Source organism: Schistocerca cancellata, chromosome 4 (assembly GCF_023864275.1).
Source record: "Schistocerca cancellata isolate TAMUIC-IGC-003103 chromosome 4, iqSchCanc2.1, whole genome shotgun sequence".
In the NCBI taxonomy this organism is placed as follows: domain Eukaryota; kingdom Metazoa; phylum Arthropoda; class Insecta; order Orthoptera; family Acrididae; genus Schistocerca; species Schistocerca cancellata.
The window spans coordinates 548039820-548057809 of record NC_064629.1 but is presented as its reverse complement, the minus strand read 5'-3'; the positions used below and the strand labels follow the sequence as shown (position 1 = coordinate 548057809).

Here is a 17990-nt window from a genome sequence, read left to right as displayed (position 1 = left end):
GGAAATTTCATTTGAGAGCCAATTTTTTTAAACTTAAACTATATAGGTACATACATGGTAATTATTAGGATACTCCTAAGCTGGCTTTTGCAAAAATCTCCTCATTCTGAGTGAAGTACATTCGCTGATGTCGAACCTTTCCAACATTCATATCCACACTGCACACTCGTCTTGCAAACTTGTTACGTCTACCTCCTTTTGTTCATCCTCTGTATATATCCAAACAGTCTCACCATACCTTTTCCAGCACTGAACACTATATCTTCTTTCACTCCTCAGTGATCCCTCAAATTGACTTGAGAAACTTAGTTTTAGGTCTTAGTTTATCTCTAGGAGTGTTGAATAGAACTTGCTCTGATACTTAATCACGATATTATTTAAAGACAAAATTATATACTAAGGTATCCACAAAATTAAATTCCGACAGTAACTGACAAATACTAATTTCAACAATGACCTTGCATCTCCTTGGAAAGTTCGGGCAATTTTAGGCACGATTCCAGATTCTCAGCAATCAGACAATATCTCCCTCTATTCTTCACAATGCTCATGCTTGAAAATGATTGTTTGCATGAGTACGTAGATCCGAATAAGGAAAGAACAGCAAACGCTAGTTTTTCCATTTGAATTGAGTCACGAATACTGTTCCACGTGTTAAAAATCAACATATCTTCGCTTCAGAGCACAAACACCAACAAAGCATGAAAAAAGGAATTAAGAAAAGTAGTCGTATCTACAAGTACTTTTATTTATTATTGCAGAAACTTGTATTTATTTGTCCCCATCATCGTCTGTTGAACTATTCTCCGATTAGTTGTTATGATTAAATCACTTTCGAATGATTCATTATAAATATAATCATCTTATTTCGCTCAATCGTACCTAGTTTTCCACGCCTCACAAGAAATAGTCCCACAATCTTTATCAGAGTAGGTACACTACCGGCCATTAAAATTGCTACACCACGAAGATGACGTGCTACAGACGCGAAATTTAACCGATAGAAAGAAGATGCTGTGATATGCAAATGATTAGCTTTTCAGAGCATTCACACAAGGTTGGCGCCGGTGGCGACACCTACAACGTGCTGACATGAGGAAAGTTTCCAACCGATTTCTCATACACAAACAGCAGTTGACCGGCGTTGCCTGGTGAAACGTTGTTGTGATGCCTCGTGTAAGGAGTAGAAATGCGTACCACCACGTTTCCGACTTTGATAAAGGTCGGATTGTAGCCTGTCGCGATTGCGGTTTATCGTATCGCGAAACTGCTGCTCCAATGACTGTTAGTAGAATATGGAATCGGTGGGTTCAGGAGGATAATACGGAACGCCGTGCTGGATCCCAACGGCCTCGTATCACTAGCAGTCGAGATGACAGGCATCTTATCCGCACGGCTGTAACGGATCGTGCAGCCACGTCTCGATCCCTGAGTCAACAGATGGGGACATTTGCAAGACAACAACCATCTGCAAGAACAGTTCGACGACGTTTGCAGGAGCATGGACTATGAACTCGGAGACCATGGCTGCGGTTACGCTTGACGCTGCATCACAGATCGGAGCGCATGCGAAGGTGTACTCAACGACGAACCTGGGTGCACGAATGGTCGAACGTCATTTTTTCATTCACACTATACGTGCGCGCTCGGACTTTCTACACTCCTGGAAATGGAAAAAAGAACACATTGACACCGGTGTGTCAGACCCACCATACTTGCTCCGGACACTGCGAGAGGGCTGTACAAGCAATGATCACACGCACGGCACAGCGGACACACCAGGAACCGCGGTGTTGGCCGTCGAATGGCGCTAGCTGCGCAGCATTTGTGCACCGCCGCCGTCAGTGTCAGCCAGTTTGCCGTGGCATACGGAGCTCCATCGCAGTCTTTAATACTGGTAGCATGCCGCGACAGCGTGGACGTGAACCGTATGTGCAGTTGACGGACTTTGAGCGAGGGCGTATAGTGGGCATGCGGGAGGCCGGGTGGACGTACCGCCGAATTGCTCAACACGTGGGGCGTGAGGTCTCCACAGTACATCGATGTTGTCGCCAGTGGTCGGCGGAAGGTGCACGTGCCCGTCGACCTGGGACCGGACCGCAGCGACGCACGGATGCACGCCAAGACCGTAGGATCCTACGCAGTGCCGTAGGGGACCGCACCGCCACTTCCCAGCAAATTAGGGACACTGTTGCTCCTGAGGTATCGGCGAGGACCATTCGCAACCGTCTCCATGAAGCTGGGCTACGGTCCCGCACACCGTTAGGCCGTCTTCCGCTCACGCCCCAACATCGTGCAGCCCGCCTCCAGTGGTGTCGCGACAGGCGTGAATGGAGGGACGAATGGAGACGTGTCGTCTTCAGCGATGAGAGTCGCTTCTGCCTTGGTGCCAATGATGGTCGTATGCGTGTTTGGCGCCGTGCAGGTGAGCGCCACAATCAGGACTGCATACGACCGAGGCACACAGGGCCAACACCCGGCATCATGGTGTGGGGAGCGATCTCCTACACTGGCCGTACACCACTGGTGATCGTCGAGGGGACACTGAATAGTGCACGGTACATCCAAACCGTCATCGAACCCATCGTTCTACCATTCCTAGACCGGCAAGGGAACTTGCTGTTCCAACAGGACAATGCACGTCCGCATGTATCCCGTGCCACCCAACGTGCTCTAGAAGGTGTAAGTCAACTACCCTGGCCAGCAAGATCTCCGGATCTGTCCCCCATTGAGCATGTTTGGGGCTGGATGAAGCGTCGTCTCACGCGGTCTGCACGTCCAGCACGAACGCTGGTCCAACTGAGGCGCCAGGTGGAAATGGCATGGCAAGCCGTTCCACAGGACTACATCCAGCATCTCTACGATCGTCTCCATGGGAGAATAGCAGCCTGCATTGCTGCGAAAGGTGGATATACACTGTACTAGTGCCGACATTGTGCATGCTCTGTTGCCTGTGTCTATGTGCCTGTGGTTCTGTCAGTGTGATCATGTGATGTATCTGACCCCAGGAATGTGTCAATAAAGTTTCCCCTTCCTGGGACAATGAATTCACGGTGTTCTTATTTCAATTTCCAGGAGTGTATTTTGTAGAAGAGCCACACTCAAGGTGCCAAAGAGCCTCATGTGGCTTGTGAGCAGCGGTTTGCCGACCACTGGGCTATGGCAATAGATGACCGACGCGAATGCCTTTGCTAACAGCGCGACATCACTTGCAGCACCTCTCTTGGGCTCGTGATCATATCGGTTGGATCCCAGACGACTGGAAAACCGTGGGCTGGTAAGTGTGTTTCGGTTTCAGTTGATAAGAGCTAATAGTAGGGTTCGAGTGTGGCGCAGACCCCGCGAAGTCATGGACCCAATTTGTTAACAAGGCACTGTGCAAGAAGGTGGAGTCTCAATAATGCTGTGTGCTGTATTTACATGGAATGGACTGGGCTCTCTGGTCCAACTGAGTCAATCATTGACTGGAAACGGTTATGTTCGGCCACTTGGTGACCATTTGCAGCCATTTATGGCATAGTGGCGTATCACCCGGCGTGATGGTATGGGGTGCCATTGGTTACACGTTTCGGTCACCTCTTGTTCGCATTGACGGCACTTTGAACAGTGGACTTTACATTTCAGATGTGTTACGACCCGTAGCTCTACCCTTCATTCGATCCCTGCGAAACCCTATATTTCAGGAGGATAATGCACGACCGCATGTTGCAGGTCCTGTACGGGCCTTTCTGGATACAGAAAATGTTCGATTGCTGCCCTGGCCAGCACATTCTCCAGATCTCTCACCAATTGAAAACGTCTGGTCAATGGTGGCCGAGCAACTGGCTCATCACAATACACCAGTCACTACTCTTGATGATCCGTGATGAAACTGCATGGGCAGCTGTACGTGTGCACGCCATCCAAGCTCTGTTTGACTCAATGCCCAGGCGTATCAAGGCCGTTATTACGGCCAGAGGTGGTTGTTCTGGGTACTGACTTCTCAAGATCTATGCACCCAAATTGCGTCAAAATGTAATCACATGTCAGTTCTAAAATAATATATTTGTCCAATGAATACCCGTTTATCATCTGCATTTCTTCTTGGTGTAGCAATTTTAATGGCCAGTAGTGTAGGTGCATTGTGCTGCCACGTACTGCCAGGTACTCCATATCAGCGACCTCAGTAGTCATTAGACATCGTGAGAGAGCAGAATGGGGCGCTCCGCGGAACTCACGGACTTCGAACGTGGTCACGTGATTGGGTGTCACTGGTGTCATACGCCTGTGACGTCACAGTCAGCAGCGCGACCCTATAACGGTGAGGACGCGGCGACAAGGCAGCTAGTTAGTTAGCTACGTGCTCCATTGATCAATCTTACGGTAACCGTTATGATATGGGACGTGTGAAGTGCATAAGAAATGCACACATGAATCAAGGTCCTTTTTTTTTAAGCTTAAAATTTTTATTACCTACGCCATTCCCTTGAATGGCACAAAATCCATATATTATACCTATTATAAGGAGGTTGTTTGTGTTGTTACCCCCGGATGATAATTACACGAAATATTTGTCAGGATTCGTAAGCAGTGGTTCCCTGAGGTACAGGATACGCGAACACCGAGAAGTAAGTTTAAACAGTTTATTAACGAAAGACAGATTATAGAAAACGCACGCTACGCGTACCCATCATCACTGTGTCTTACATCGTAACACCGGCTAATTACGGTCGTATTGCAAGGCTCCATGGTGAGCTAAGAAAAGAGACATATTAGCACCCGAGGCCGCGCTAGTTACACACCGCGCTGCGGACGGCGGCCTCCTGCGGCGCACTGCGGCCGGACGCACGTCTACTGACCAAGCAAACTGTCAGCATTCCAAGATAGGTCGGCTGGCGAGCGCGAGTTACGTACTGTACGGCTACGTTCAAACCCGTAGACCCTCACACTATAGATTTACTTATTCCTATTCAACAATTTATCTATGGTATAGAAGGCGTTGTCAAGGAGATATGATTTCAATTTATTTTTGAAACTCTTACTGCTGTATGTCAGACATTTTATTTCATCTGGTAATTTATCGAAAAGTTTTACAGTAGCATATTTTACTCCTTTGTATGCCAAAGATAGTTTAAGTATAGTGTAAGTCTTTCTGTCTTCTGGTATTATAATCACGAATGTCACTGTTGTTTTTAAACTGGTCCATGTTGTTGAGAACAAATTTCATCACTGAGTAAATGTACTGTGAGGCTGTTGTAATAATTCCTAACCTTTTAAACATATGCCTACAAGATGTGCGACTGTGAGCCCCACACGTTATTCTAACCACTGTCTTTTGAGCAGTAAATACATTTTGCCTAAGTGTTGAGTTACCCCAAATTATTATTCAGTATGACATCAGAGAGCGAGATTATGCAAAGTTTGTTAGCTTATTAATTTCTGTATCCTCAAAGTTGTCAATTGATTGCAAAAGTTGCTGAACATAGTCACTTTAGGAGATTCAAATATGAATTTTCCAGTTAAGATTCTCATCTATATGTACACCCAAATATGTAGTATGCTCTGCATTGGCTACTGACGTCTGCTGATGCGTTATATTTATTGAAGGAACTGTATTTCTTGCAGCATAAAATTGGATGTACTGTGTCTTTTCAAAGTTCATAGCAAGCCCATTCGCAGAAAACCAATTAATAACTTTTCCTAAGACAGTATTTGTATCATTTTCTACTGGAGTTTCTTTCACTGGGTTAATAATGATCCTTGTATCACCAGCAAACAGTGTCCGTTTAGCTTCTTGTTTCAGATAAAAATAGTTCAAATGGCTCTGAGCACTATGGGACTTAACATCTGAGGTCATCAGTCCCCTAGAACTTAGAACTACTTAAACCTAACTAACCTAAGGACAGCACACACGTCCATGCCCGAGGCAGGATTCGAACCTGCGACCGAAGCGGTCGCGCGGTTCCAGACTGAAGTACATAGAACCGCTCGGCCACACCGGCTGGCTGTTTCAGATAAGAAGGGAGGTCATTCACATATATCAATAATGACCGGACCCTGTGGAACACCTAATGTAAATTCACCCCAGTTAGAGGAAGTGGCAAACTTCCTTAAATCACTTAAACAATATAAAGAAACTTTTAGCTTCCTGTTCTGTAGATATAGCTTAAACCACTCATATGCTGTTCCATTTATACCATGGAATTGAAATATCTGTAACATAATGTCATGGTTCACACAATCAGATACTTTGAATAAGTCGCAGAAAATTCCTATTGGTGACATTTTACTATTTAAAGACTCTATTATGTGGGCCGTGAAATTGTATATTGATGTCTCAGTGGCACAGCATTTTTGAAATCGGAACTGTGATTTATCAAGTATCCGATTACTGTTGAGGTGGCTAACCACTCTTGAGTACGTTACTTTCGCGACAATTTTTGAAAGTGCTGTAAGCAAGGATTCTGGCCGGTAATTATTGACATCTGCGGTGTCCCCTTTTGTGTAGAGAGGCCTGACAGTGGCATATGTTAAACTGTCTGGGAAAATGCCTTGAGTTAGTGATGCATTACATATGTGACTCAGAACATCAGCTGTAACTGCTCCACATTGTTTTAATACGAGGGCGGTTCAGAAAGTAACCTCCGATCGGTCACAGTGCGGGTTGTGGGGGGAGTAGCGACGCCATCTGTGCGTTCACGCACTCAACAGGTCAGTCGGCATCAAGCCGTGGTCGAGTGAACGTCGTACCTACGCTAGTTTAGTTTCGTGGCAGTTTGAAATGTGTGCTGCAATAGAAAACCCTGCCAAATGTGAAGTGCGTGCTGTCATAAGGTTTTTTACAGCCAAAGGATATTCTGCAGCAGCTATTCATCGTGAGCTTTGTGCCGTGTACGGACCAAGAGTTATGAGTGAAGGAGTTGTCCGTGAATGGGTACGTTTATTTAAAAGTGGACGAGAAAACGTTCATGATGAAGAGAGGAGTGGTAGACCATCATTGGTGACTGACGAACTCGTTCAGACAGTTGATGCAAAAGTTCGTGAAAATCGACGTTTCTCAATGTCGGAGTTGTCTACTGGTTTTCCACAGATTTCTAAGACTCTCTTGTACGAGATAGTGACAGCAAGATTGGGTTACCGTAAGTTCTGTGCACGATGGGTGCCCAAAATTCTTACCGACCACCACAAAACTCAAAGAATGGCCTCTGCATTAGACTTTCTGTCACGTGATGAGGACGAAGGAGAACCATTGTTAAACAGAATCGTGACCGGTGACGAAACCTGGATTAAGTACGTGAACCCTGAGACAAAAGAACAATCAAAGATGTGGGCACATTCAAATTCGCCTACCAAACCAAGAAAAGCCTCGCAAGATTTTTCTGCCAGAAAACTGATGGCAACGGTGTTTTGGGATGCCAAAGGGGTGTTGTTGGTTGAATTCATGGAACGTGGTACGACCATTAATCAAGACATGTACTGTGAAACAATAAAAAAGTTACGACGGGCTATACAGAACAAACGCTGTGGTATGCTGACTTCTGGTATCGTTTTTTTGCACGATAACGCCCGTCCTCACTCTGCTCGCAGAACGACGGCCCTTCTTGAGTTCTTCAAGTGGGACGTTATCAACCATCCACCTTACAGCCCAGACCTGGCGCCAAGTGATTATCACCTCTTCATGCATTTGAAGAAATGGCTCGGGTCACAGCGGTTTGATGACGACGAAGAGCTCAAAGATGCGGTCACAGGCTGGCTCCAGGCACAAGCGGGTGATTTTTATGCAGAAGGAATTTCAAAGCTTGTGAAGAGATACGATAAGTGCCTCAATCGCTATGGAGACTATGTAGAAAAATAGTGCAAAGATGTAGTTGTAAGATGTATATATTAAAATATTTAACTTGGTGTATTTTTTTAAATCAACCGGAGGTTACTTTCTGAACGGCCCTCGTATTTTGTTATAGATGTCATCTACTCCAACAGAACATTTATTTTTCAAAGATTCAATGATTTTTCCTTATTTCACAAGAGGTTGTAACACTTGACAGTGGCCGAGGAGAGCTTGGTCGAAAGCTCGTGGGATTTTAACCACGTGACGCCGCTGGAAGCCCGAGAAGACTTTATTAACAAGCGACTTTGACAAAAGTAGGTCATTGTAGCCCGCCGCCTGGGAACGAACATCTCGGAAGGGGCGAAGCCGGTTGGCCATTCGCGTCCTACTGTCATGAGCATCTGAGGAATTTCGTTCAAGCATGGTGAAACAACGAGTAGGTGACAAGCCGTTGGACTTCCACACAGAACATGGAAGTCGGTGGCTTGCCTGCTCTGTACAGAAGGACAGGCAGCAATCTGTGGCAAATCTGGTGACAGAGTACACTGCTGGTGTAGATACAAGTGTTTCGGTGTACACCGTTCAGCGGACATTGTTGAGCTCCACAGCAGATGAATGCAATGTGTTCTTATGCTGATCCAGGGACATATCAACCACAAATGCACTGGGCACAGGATCGAGGCGATCGGACTGTGGATCAATGGTACAATTTCGCTTGGTCGGATGAGAAACGTTTCTCGTTATACTAGGTCGATGGTCCTGACTGGACACATTGTCATCCAGGCGAACAGTTACTTGAAACATGAAATGCGTCACGGATGCAGACCAGTGGGGGGTAGCAGTTCCATACAGGGTACATTCATACGGCCTCTCATGGGATCTATGGTAGTATTCAAACGCATCATTACGGCTACGGTCTACACGAACCAACACCCCTTCATGGTTGATGTCATCACCAATTCCGATGGCATCTTTCAGCAGGATAATTGTCATTATCACAAGGCCAGAAATGTGCTACAGTGATTTGAATAGCATGATAGGAAACTAAAGTTGATGTCTTGGCTGCCAAATTCGCCTTATTTGAACCTGACGGAACACACCTGGGACGCTATCGGGTGTAAGCTTCGCTCCAACAAAACGAAAAAAAAAAAATGTTTCAAATGGCTCTGAGCACTAAGGGACTTAACATCTGAGGTCATCAGTCCCCTAGAACTACTTAAACCTAACTAACCTAAGGACATCACACACATCCATGCCCCAGGCAGGATTCGAACCTGCGACCGTAGCGGACACGCGGTTCCAGACTGAAGCGCCTAGAACCGCACGGCCACACCGGCCGGCACACAACGAAATAAAAGGCTTATAAGGCACTTGCTCGCCCGATTCTTGACTATTGTTAATCGATCTGGGATCCAAAATGGTTCAAATGGCTCTGAGCACTATGGGACTTAACATCAGTGGTCATCAGTCCCCTAGAACGTAGAACTACTTAAACCTAACTAACCTAAGGACATCACACAACACCCAGTCATCACGAGGCAGAGAAAATCCCTGACCCCGTCGGGAATCGAACCCGGGAACCCGGACGCGGGAAGCGAGAACGCTGCCGCACCACCACGAGCTGCGATCTGGGATCCCTATCGGGTAGGACTGATCGAGGAGATAGAGAAGAGCCAACAAAGAGCGTCGCGTTTCGTCACGGGATCGTTTAGCTGGCCAGAGAGCATTACGGAGATGCTAAACAAACTCCACTGGCAGACGTTACAAGAGAAGTGTTGTGCTACACGGAGAGATTTATTATTGAAATTTAGGGACAGCAATTTTCAGGAGGAGTCAGACAACATATTACTTCCCCCCAAATACGTCTTTCGCATTGACCACGAGGAGAAAATTCGAGAAATTAGAGCCAATACAGAAGCTTACTGACAATCATTCTTCCCACGCACTATTCGCGAGTGGAACAGGGTTGGTGGGATCAGATAGTGGTATCGAAAGTACCCTCGGCCACACACCATTAGATGGCTTGCGGAGTATGATGTAGATGTATCGGCTCGTAATTTACAGGGATTACGAGACCTTTGCGTAGGAATCTGGTTCCGCATATCTCTGCAAACTTGCCAAGGACTTGCTTGATCTACACCTTGCAGATGCTCTGCTGTACTGCCTTCGAAAGGTGGACTAACACGCTACTAAGCAGATCATTACAATGCTTTTAGCTCTTCACTGTACATCGTACCTGTATGTCGATGTGACCGATCCCCAGTTGTACCAGAATAATTAATTTAGTGAGACCTGCTTCACTTGTCTTATCTATTCAAAGCACGACGTATTGTAAAATCCCGTCTTCGGGTGTATGGAATTACTGTATTTGGTAGCATAACATGCGGTCGGGCCAGTCAGTGCAAGAGCTCCAATCATTGCATGTTGGCGGAGACTGTCCGCCGCCGAGCAACCGCACTGTAGGTACGCCAACCACTACTGAGTAGCTACTCATTAAATTAATTATCATGCTTCACAGTTGCGGATATCCTACGTACCAAATCTTGTGCAATAACCAGAATAGCTTCGATATGGGTAGTACCGAATTGAATGGACGACTTTGTAGGATTCAAGCGAAAAGCGTCATTCGGAGTGTCCACTGATTTTATCGGTCAGTTCGAGAGTCGTTTCATGTAGTGGCCGGGTCGCTCGGCGCCGGGAGATGTAAAGACTTTTCCGCCGCGGAGCCCGGCAGGCAGGTGCGAGCGCGCTGGCAAAGCGTGGCAGCCCGCAGCTCATTAGCATACGGGAAGCGGCCTGCGGACGTAATGGCCCGCTGATAAGCCATGCTGGCAGCAGGGATCGTGCCGTTGCGAAAGGCTGACCAGGCACCGCCAGCTAGAGGATGCAAAGCAGAGTTTAGCGCCCCGTCGACTTAAGAGGTATTAGCGAAGCTCTGGCCACCTGGGAGTAGCAGCGATTCTGGCAGTTGACTCAAGTCCTTAGAAAATCTCAAGAAATGCTGATCTAGCATGGTCCGAGGAGCCCTCCTCCCTAATCCCCAGCGCAGGCTGTCCAGGCCACCTGCTTCTCGGTACAGACATTCATACACTCCTGGAAATGGAAAAAAGAACACATTGACACCGGTGTGTCAGACCCACCATACTTGCTCCGGACACTGCGAGAGGGCTGTACAAGCAATGATCACACGCACGGCACAGCGGACACACCAGGAACCGCGGTGTTGGCCGTCGAATGGCGCTAGCTGCGCAGCATTTGTGCACCGCTGCCGTCAGTGTCAGCCAGTTTGCCGTGGCATACGGAGCTCCATCGCAGTCTTTAACACTGGTAGCATGCCGCGACAGCGTGGACGTGAACCGTATGTGCAGTTGACGGACTTTGAGCGAGGGCGTATAGTGGGCATGCGGGAGGCCGGGTGGACGTACCGCCGAATTGCTCAACACGTGGGGCGTCAGGTCTCCACAGTACATCGATGTTGTCGCCAGTGGTCGGCGGAAGGTGCACGTGCCCGTCGACCTGGGACCGGACCGCAGCGACGCACGGATGCACGCCAAGACCGTAGGATCCTACGCAGTGCCGTAGGGGACCGCACCGTCACTTCCCAGCAAATTAGGGACACTGTTGCTCCTGGGGCATCGGCGAGGACCATTCGCAACCGTCTCCATGAAGCTGGGCTACGGTCCCGCACACCGTTAGGCCGTCTTCCGCTCACGCCCCAACATCGTGCAGCCCGCCTCCAGTGGTGTCGCGACAGGCGTGAATGGAGGGACGAATGGAGACGTGTCGTCTTCAGCGATGAGATTCGCTTCTGCCTTGGTGCCAATGATGGCCGTATGCGTGTTTGGCGCCGTGCAGGTGAGCGCCACAATCAGGACTGCATACGACCGAGGCACACAGGGCCAACACCCGGCATCATGGTGTGGGGAGCGATCTCCTACACTGGCCGTACACCACTGGTGATCGTCGAGGGGATGCTGAATAGTGCACGGTACATCCAAACCGTCATCGAACCCATCGTTCTACCATTCCTATACCGGCAAGGGAACTTGCTGTTCCAACAGGACAATGCACGTCCGCATGTATCCCGTGCCACCCAACGTGCTCTAGAAGGTGTAAGTCAACTACCCTGGCCAGCAAGATCTCCGGATCTGTCCCCCATTGAGCATGTTTGGGACTGGATGAAGCGTCGTCTCACGCGGTCTGCACGTCCAGCACGAACGCTGGTCCAACTGAGGCGCCAGGTGGAAATGGCATGGCAAGCCGTTCCACAGGACTACATCCAGCATCTCTACGATCGTCTCCATGGGAGAATAGCAGCCTGCATTGCTGCGAAAGGTGGGTATACACTGTACTAGTGCCGACATTGTGCATGCTCTGTTGCCTGTGTCTATGTGCCTGTGGTTCTGTCCGTGTGATCATGTGATGTATCTGACCCCAGGAATGTGTCAACAAAGTTTCCCCTTCCTGGGACAATGAATTCACGGTGTTCTTATTTCAATTTCCAGGAGTGTATAATGTGTACTTTTAGTTCCTTATATCCTGTAAACATGTTGCAGATCCGTTGTAAAGTAGTAAATAAGTTATTTTACTGTCCTGGGTACACCTACATCTACATATACATTCCGTAAGTCAACGTATGGTGCACTCGCAAATAGAGCGAGGGAAAAACGATTGTTTATATACCTCTGTGCGAGCCCTAATATCTCTTATTTTATATTCTTAGTCATTACGCGAAATGTATTTTAGCGGCAGAAGAATAGTTCTGCAGTCTGCTATGAACGCCAGTTCTCTAAATTTTCTCAGTAATGCCTTACGAAAAGTATGTCGTCTTCTCTCCATGGATTTCCATTTGAGATCACGAATCATCTCCGTAATAATCGCGTGTTGATCGAATCTACCGGTAACAAGCATAGCAGTCCGCTTTTGAACTGTTTCGAGGTCTTCCTTTAATCGTACCTGGTCGGCACATTCGAACAGAATTCAAGAATGGGTCGCACTAGCGTTCTATACCCGGTCTGCTTTACACGTGAGCAACACTTTCCTAAAATTCTCCCAGTAAACCGAAATCGATCATTCGCCTTCCCTTCTATCGTCCCTCGTTCTGTTTCATATCGCTTTGCAGTGTTACTCCTAGATATTTAATCGACGTTAGTGGGTCAATTGGCACACTGCTAATGCTGTACTCGAGAACTATAGGATCGTTTTTCCTATTGAGCCAACGGCCTTGCCATGGCAACACCGGTTCCAGTCCGATCACCGATGTTAAGCAATGTTGGGCCTGGCTAGTACTTGAATGGGTGACCGTTCGGGAAAAACCGGGTGCCATTGGTTTTCAAAACATGCAAATCGCTGAAGTGGCGTCCAATTGAAAGCCTTGCACCAGGCCGTTGTGCCACATGACATTTATTTTATTTATTTTTCCCACTCGTCTCATTAACTTCCTCTTTTCTACATTTAGAACAACCTGTAATTCATCGTAGGGAAGTACTGTACGAGGGTCGGAACCTAAACAGTGGCCGCTATTTATTTGGGACTTATACTAAATACACTCCTGGAAATGGAAAAAAGAACACATTGACACCGGTGTGTCAGACCCACCATACTTGCTCCGGACACTGCCAGAGGGCTGTACAAGCAATGATCACACGCACGGCACAGCGGACACACCAGGAACCGCGGTGTTGGCCGTCGAATGGCGCTAGCTGCGCAGCATTTGTGCACCGCCGCCGTCAGTGTCAGCCAGTTTGCCGTGGCATACGGAGCTCCATCGCAGTCTTTAACACTGGTAGCATGCCGCGACAGCGTGGACGTGAACCGTACGTGCAGTTGACGGACTTTGAGCGAGGGCGTATAGTGGGCATGCGGGAGGCCGGGTGGACGTACCGCCGAATTGCTCAACACGTGGGGCGTGAGGTCTCCACAGTACATCGATGTTGTCGCCAGTGGTCGGCGGAAGGTGCACGTGCCCGTCGACCTGGGACCGGACCGCAGCGACGCACGGATGCACGCCAAGACCGTAGGATCCTACGCAGTGCCGTAGGGGACCGCACCGCCACTTCCCAGCAAATTAGGGACACTGTTGCTCCTGGGGTATCGGCGAGGACCATTCGCAACCGTCTCCATGAAGCTGGGCTACGGTCCCGCACACCGTTAGGCCGTCTTCCGCTCACGCCCCAACATCGTGCAGCCCGCCTCCAGTGGTGTCGCGACAGGCGTGAATGGAGGGACGAATGGAGACGTGTCGTCTTCAGCGATGAGAGTCGCTTCTGCCTTGGTGCCAATGATGGTCGTATGCGTGTTTGGCGCCGTGCAGGTGAGCGCCACAATCAGGACTGCATACGACCGAGGCACACAGGGCCAACACCCGGCATCATGGTGTGGGGAGCGATCTCCTACACTGGCCGTACACCACTGGTGATCGTCGAGGGGACACTGAATAGTGCACGGTACATCCAAACCGTCATCGAACCCATCGTTCTAGCATTCCTAGACCGGCAAGGGAACTTGCTGTTCCAACAGGACAATGCACGTCCGCATGTATCCCGTGCCACCCAACGTGCTCTAGAAGGTGTAAGTCAACTACCCTGGCCAGCAAGATCTCCGGATCTGTCCCCCATTGAGCATGTTTGGGACTGGATGAAGCGTCGTCTCACGCGGTCTGCACGTCCAGCACGAACGCTGGTCCATCTGAGGCGCCAGGTGGAAATGGCATGGCAAGCCGTTCCACAGGACTACATCCAGCATCTCTACGATCGTCTCCATGGGAGAATAGCAGCCTGCATTGCTGCGAAAGGTGGATATACACTGTACTAGTGCCGACATTGTGCATGCTCTGTTGCCTGTGTCTATGTGCCTGTGGTTCTGTCAGTGTGATCATGTGATGTATCTGACCCCAGGAATGTGTCAATAAAGTTTCCCCTTCCTGGGACAATGAATTCACGGTGTTCTTATTTCAATTTCCAGGAGTGTAGATACACGTTCAAAGTTTTACTGTGCATCAGTGTAGTCACGAGCATTGTGTAGCCATTGTTAGCGATGAGGAAGTATTAGGATACTCTAAGCGGCGTCGGTTGTGTTAATAGTTTGAGTGGCGTGGTCTATTGTCAGACGAATCTCTGTAACAGTTCTGAAGTGAATTCCATGAAGCGCTTCCTTCAATTTAGGAAAGAAGTTGAAGTCACAAAGGCGTATGTCTGGAGAGTGTGTTGGGTGCTACATCACTTTCCAGCCCAAACCATCGTGCAAATCAGACATTTTTGGAACGCAGCCTGCGACCACCATAGAAAAACAAACGGCGATACTTTCTGCAGAATCTGCCCAACATTTTGGAGGACAATGCTCAGCCGCATTAAGCTCAAGTTGTGACTGATTTTTTCGACCAATGAGGCAGGGAAATGCTGTACAACCCAATTCACTACCCGGAGTTAAGCCCTTGTGACTTCAATTTGATTACTAAAGTGAAGGTAGAAATTTATGGCACTCACTTCAGCACTGTCACGGTGTCTCTTCGGGCAGTAGACCGCTCCACGCGAACTACCAACACAACTGGGGCTGCCAAGGGTATGCTACGACTTCCACATCGCTGGCGAGGGGCTATACACAATGCTGGTGACTACTCTCAAGAACGGTAAAGTTCTCAAAACTGTGTCTATTTTGTATAAGTTGTAAATAAATAGTTCCAACCATCGTAAATATTTTCATATCTGAACTGCATCTTACGCTGTACATACTGAAATTAATCAATGATTGGTGACAAGGTTGTGTGGACGATAGGCCGGTCGTTGTGGCCGAGCGGTTCTAGGCGCTTCAGTCTGGAACCACGCGACCGCTACGGTCGCAGGGCTGATGATCTCAGATTTTAAGTCCCATAATGCCCAGAGCCATTTGAACCATTTGTGTGGACGATACACGTGATTCATCACCCTTGCAGCTAGATAATTAAATTTCATACTAATAAATCATCTCATAATTAAGCATAATCAGAATCGTGTAGCATGATGATACAACCTCCCTTCAGTTTCCTTGTAGGTTGTTTGGCGTATGCATTCCCAATTGTTCGGAGCATCGGTAGCAGTTCATTGTCCTGGTTGCTCTGATCAACTGCCTGGCCCATTACACTAATCATCCATCAATCATTGCAAGTGCTACCCACGTAAACATACGCGAACTATGGTCTGCTTTTATGTTTGCTCTTTACACTTCGTTATTCGTGTGGTGCGTTGTCTGTGACAGCCAGGACACGTTGCGCTTACGTCGGTGATTTGTCAGCCGCTGGTCAGAGCGTTCCTCTGCACGTGTCACAGGTAGACGATCTCACTCAGGACAGCGTGTGTTAGCTGTCTGCGCGAAACCGCTGTGCACACAACAGAAGCTGACTAGTACACTTAGCCGGCCGGAGTGGCCGTTCGGTTCTGGGCGCTACAGTCTGGAGCCGAGCGACCGCTACGGTCGCAGGTTCGAATCCTGCCTCGGGCATGGATGTGTGTGATGTCCTTAGGTTAGTTAGGTTTAATTAGTTCTAAGTTCTAGGCGACTGATGACCTCAGCAGTTAAGTCGCATAGTGCTCAGAGCCATTTGAACCATTTGACTAGTACACTTATCTTCTCAGACTCCTCAAGCGGACTGTCGATTGCTTGTGGCTACGCTTCGCCCATTTAGCTTAGGCTCGGATTCGCTAGAGGTCACCCTGTCGTCGTTGCGTATGAGCTGCATGATACAGCCTCTCTTCAGTTTCCTTGTAGCTCGTTTGGCGGATGGAGCGCCGATCGTTAGCAGCGCCTCAATACAAGTGTCTGTCGGGGCAGGTCGGTATCGGGTTGCGGTGATGTTGCTGGTTGTCCAACGTTCATGACGTTATAAGGAAGGTAGTTTGGTCGTTAAGCGCGAACCGATAGATGTTTCTAGAGCGTTTGCAGTTTGCTCACCTCACTGTGGCCCTTCGTCGCGGTTACGTTCAACTTGCTTTTCGTGGCGGTGTATTTAAATATTTTCATAAGCTTTCAAACACGTGATTCGCGTACTACATGGATCCAAAAAGCTTCTCGTTGCTATTTGGTTCAAATGGTTCAAATGGCTCTGAGCACTATGGGACTTAACATCTATGGTCATCAGTCCCCTAGAACTTAGAACTACTTAAACCTAACTAACCTAAGGACAGCACACAACACCCAGCCATCACGAGGCAGAGAAAATCCCTGACCCCGCCGGGAATCGAACCCGGGAACCCGGGCGTGGGAAGCGAGAACGCTACCGCACGACCACGAGATGCGGGCCGTTGCTATTTGACGTAAAAGTTTCCGCGATGCATTTTATTTGAAGTGTCTCGTTTTTTTTCGGTGCACGAGAACACCTGTGAAAGAACTCATGCGCCCAGTTTGCGGAAACAAATCAGATGAGAAAAATGCTATACACAGTGAGGTGACAGAAGTCATGGAATAGCGATATGCACATATACAAATGGCGGTAGTACACAAGGTATAAAAGGCCAGTGCACTGGCAGAGCCGTCATTTGTTCTCAGGTGATTCATGTGAAAAGGTTTCCGACGTGATTATGGCCACACGATGGGAATTAACAGACTTTGAACGTAGAACGGTAGATGAAGTTAGACGCGTGGGACATTCAGAGTCGGAAATCTTTAGGGAATTCAATATTCCGTGATCCACAGTGTCAAAAGTGTGCCGAAAGTACCAAATTACAGGCATTACCCATCACTGGGCACAACGCAGTAGCCGACGGGCTTCACTTAACGACCGAAAGCAGCGGCGTTTGTGTAGAGTAGTCAGTGCTAACGGACAGAGAGCTCTGCGCGAAATAATGGCAGAAAGCAATGTGGGATGTAAGGCGAACGTATCCTTTAGGACATTGCGGCGAAATCTGGCAGCCGACGACCAACGGGTGTGGCTTTGCTAACAGAACATCCCCTGCAGCGCCTCTCCTGGGAGTTCGAGTGAGGTGCAGACCCCATGAAGCCATGGACCCAAGATGTCAACAAAGTACTATGCAAGCTGATGGTGGCTCCACAATGGTGTGGGCTGTGTTTATATGGAATACACTGGGTCCTATACTCCAACTGAGCCGATCATTAACTGGAAATGATTATGTTCGGCCACTTGGAAACCATTTGCAGCCATTTGTGGACTTGATGTTCCCAAACAACGATGTCCTGTCACCGGGCCTCAGTT

General features: G+C 48.3%; 1 pseudogene; it reads left to right on the top strand.

Moving 5' to 3' along the window:
* Nucleotides 1-13021: 13021 nt before the first annotated feature.
* LOC126185837 (5S ribosomal RNA) lies at nt 13022-13138 on the top strand (annotated as a pseudogene).
* The last annotated feature ends 4852 nt before the right edge of the window (nt 13139-17990 follow it).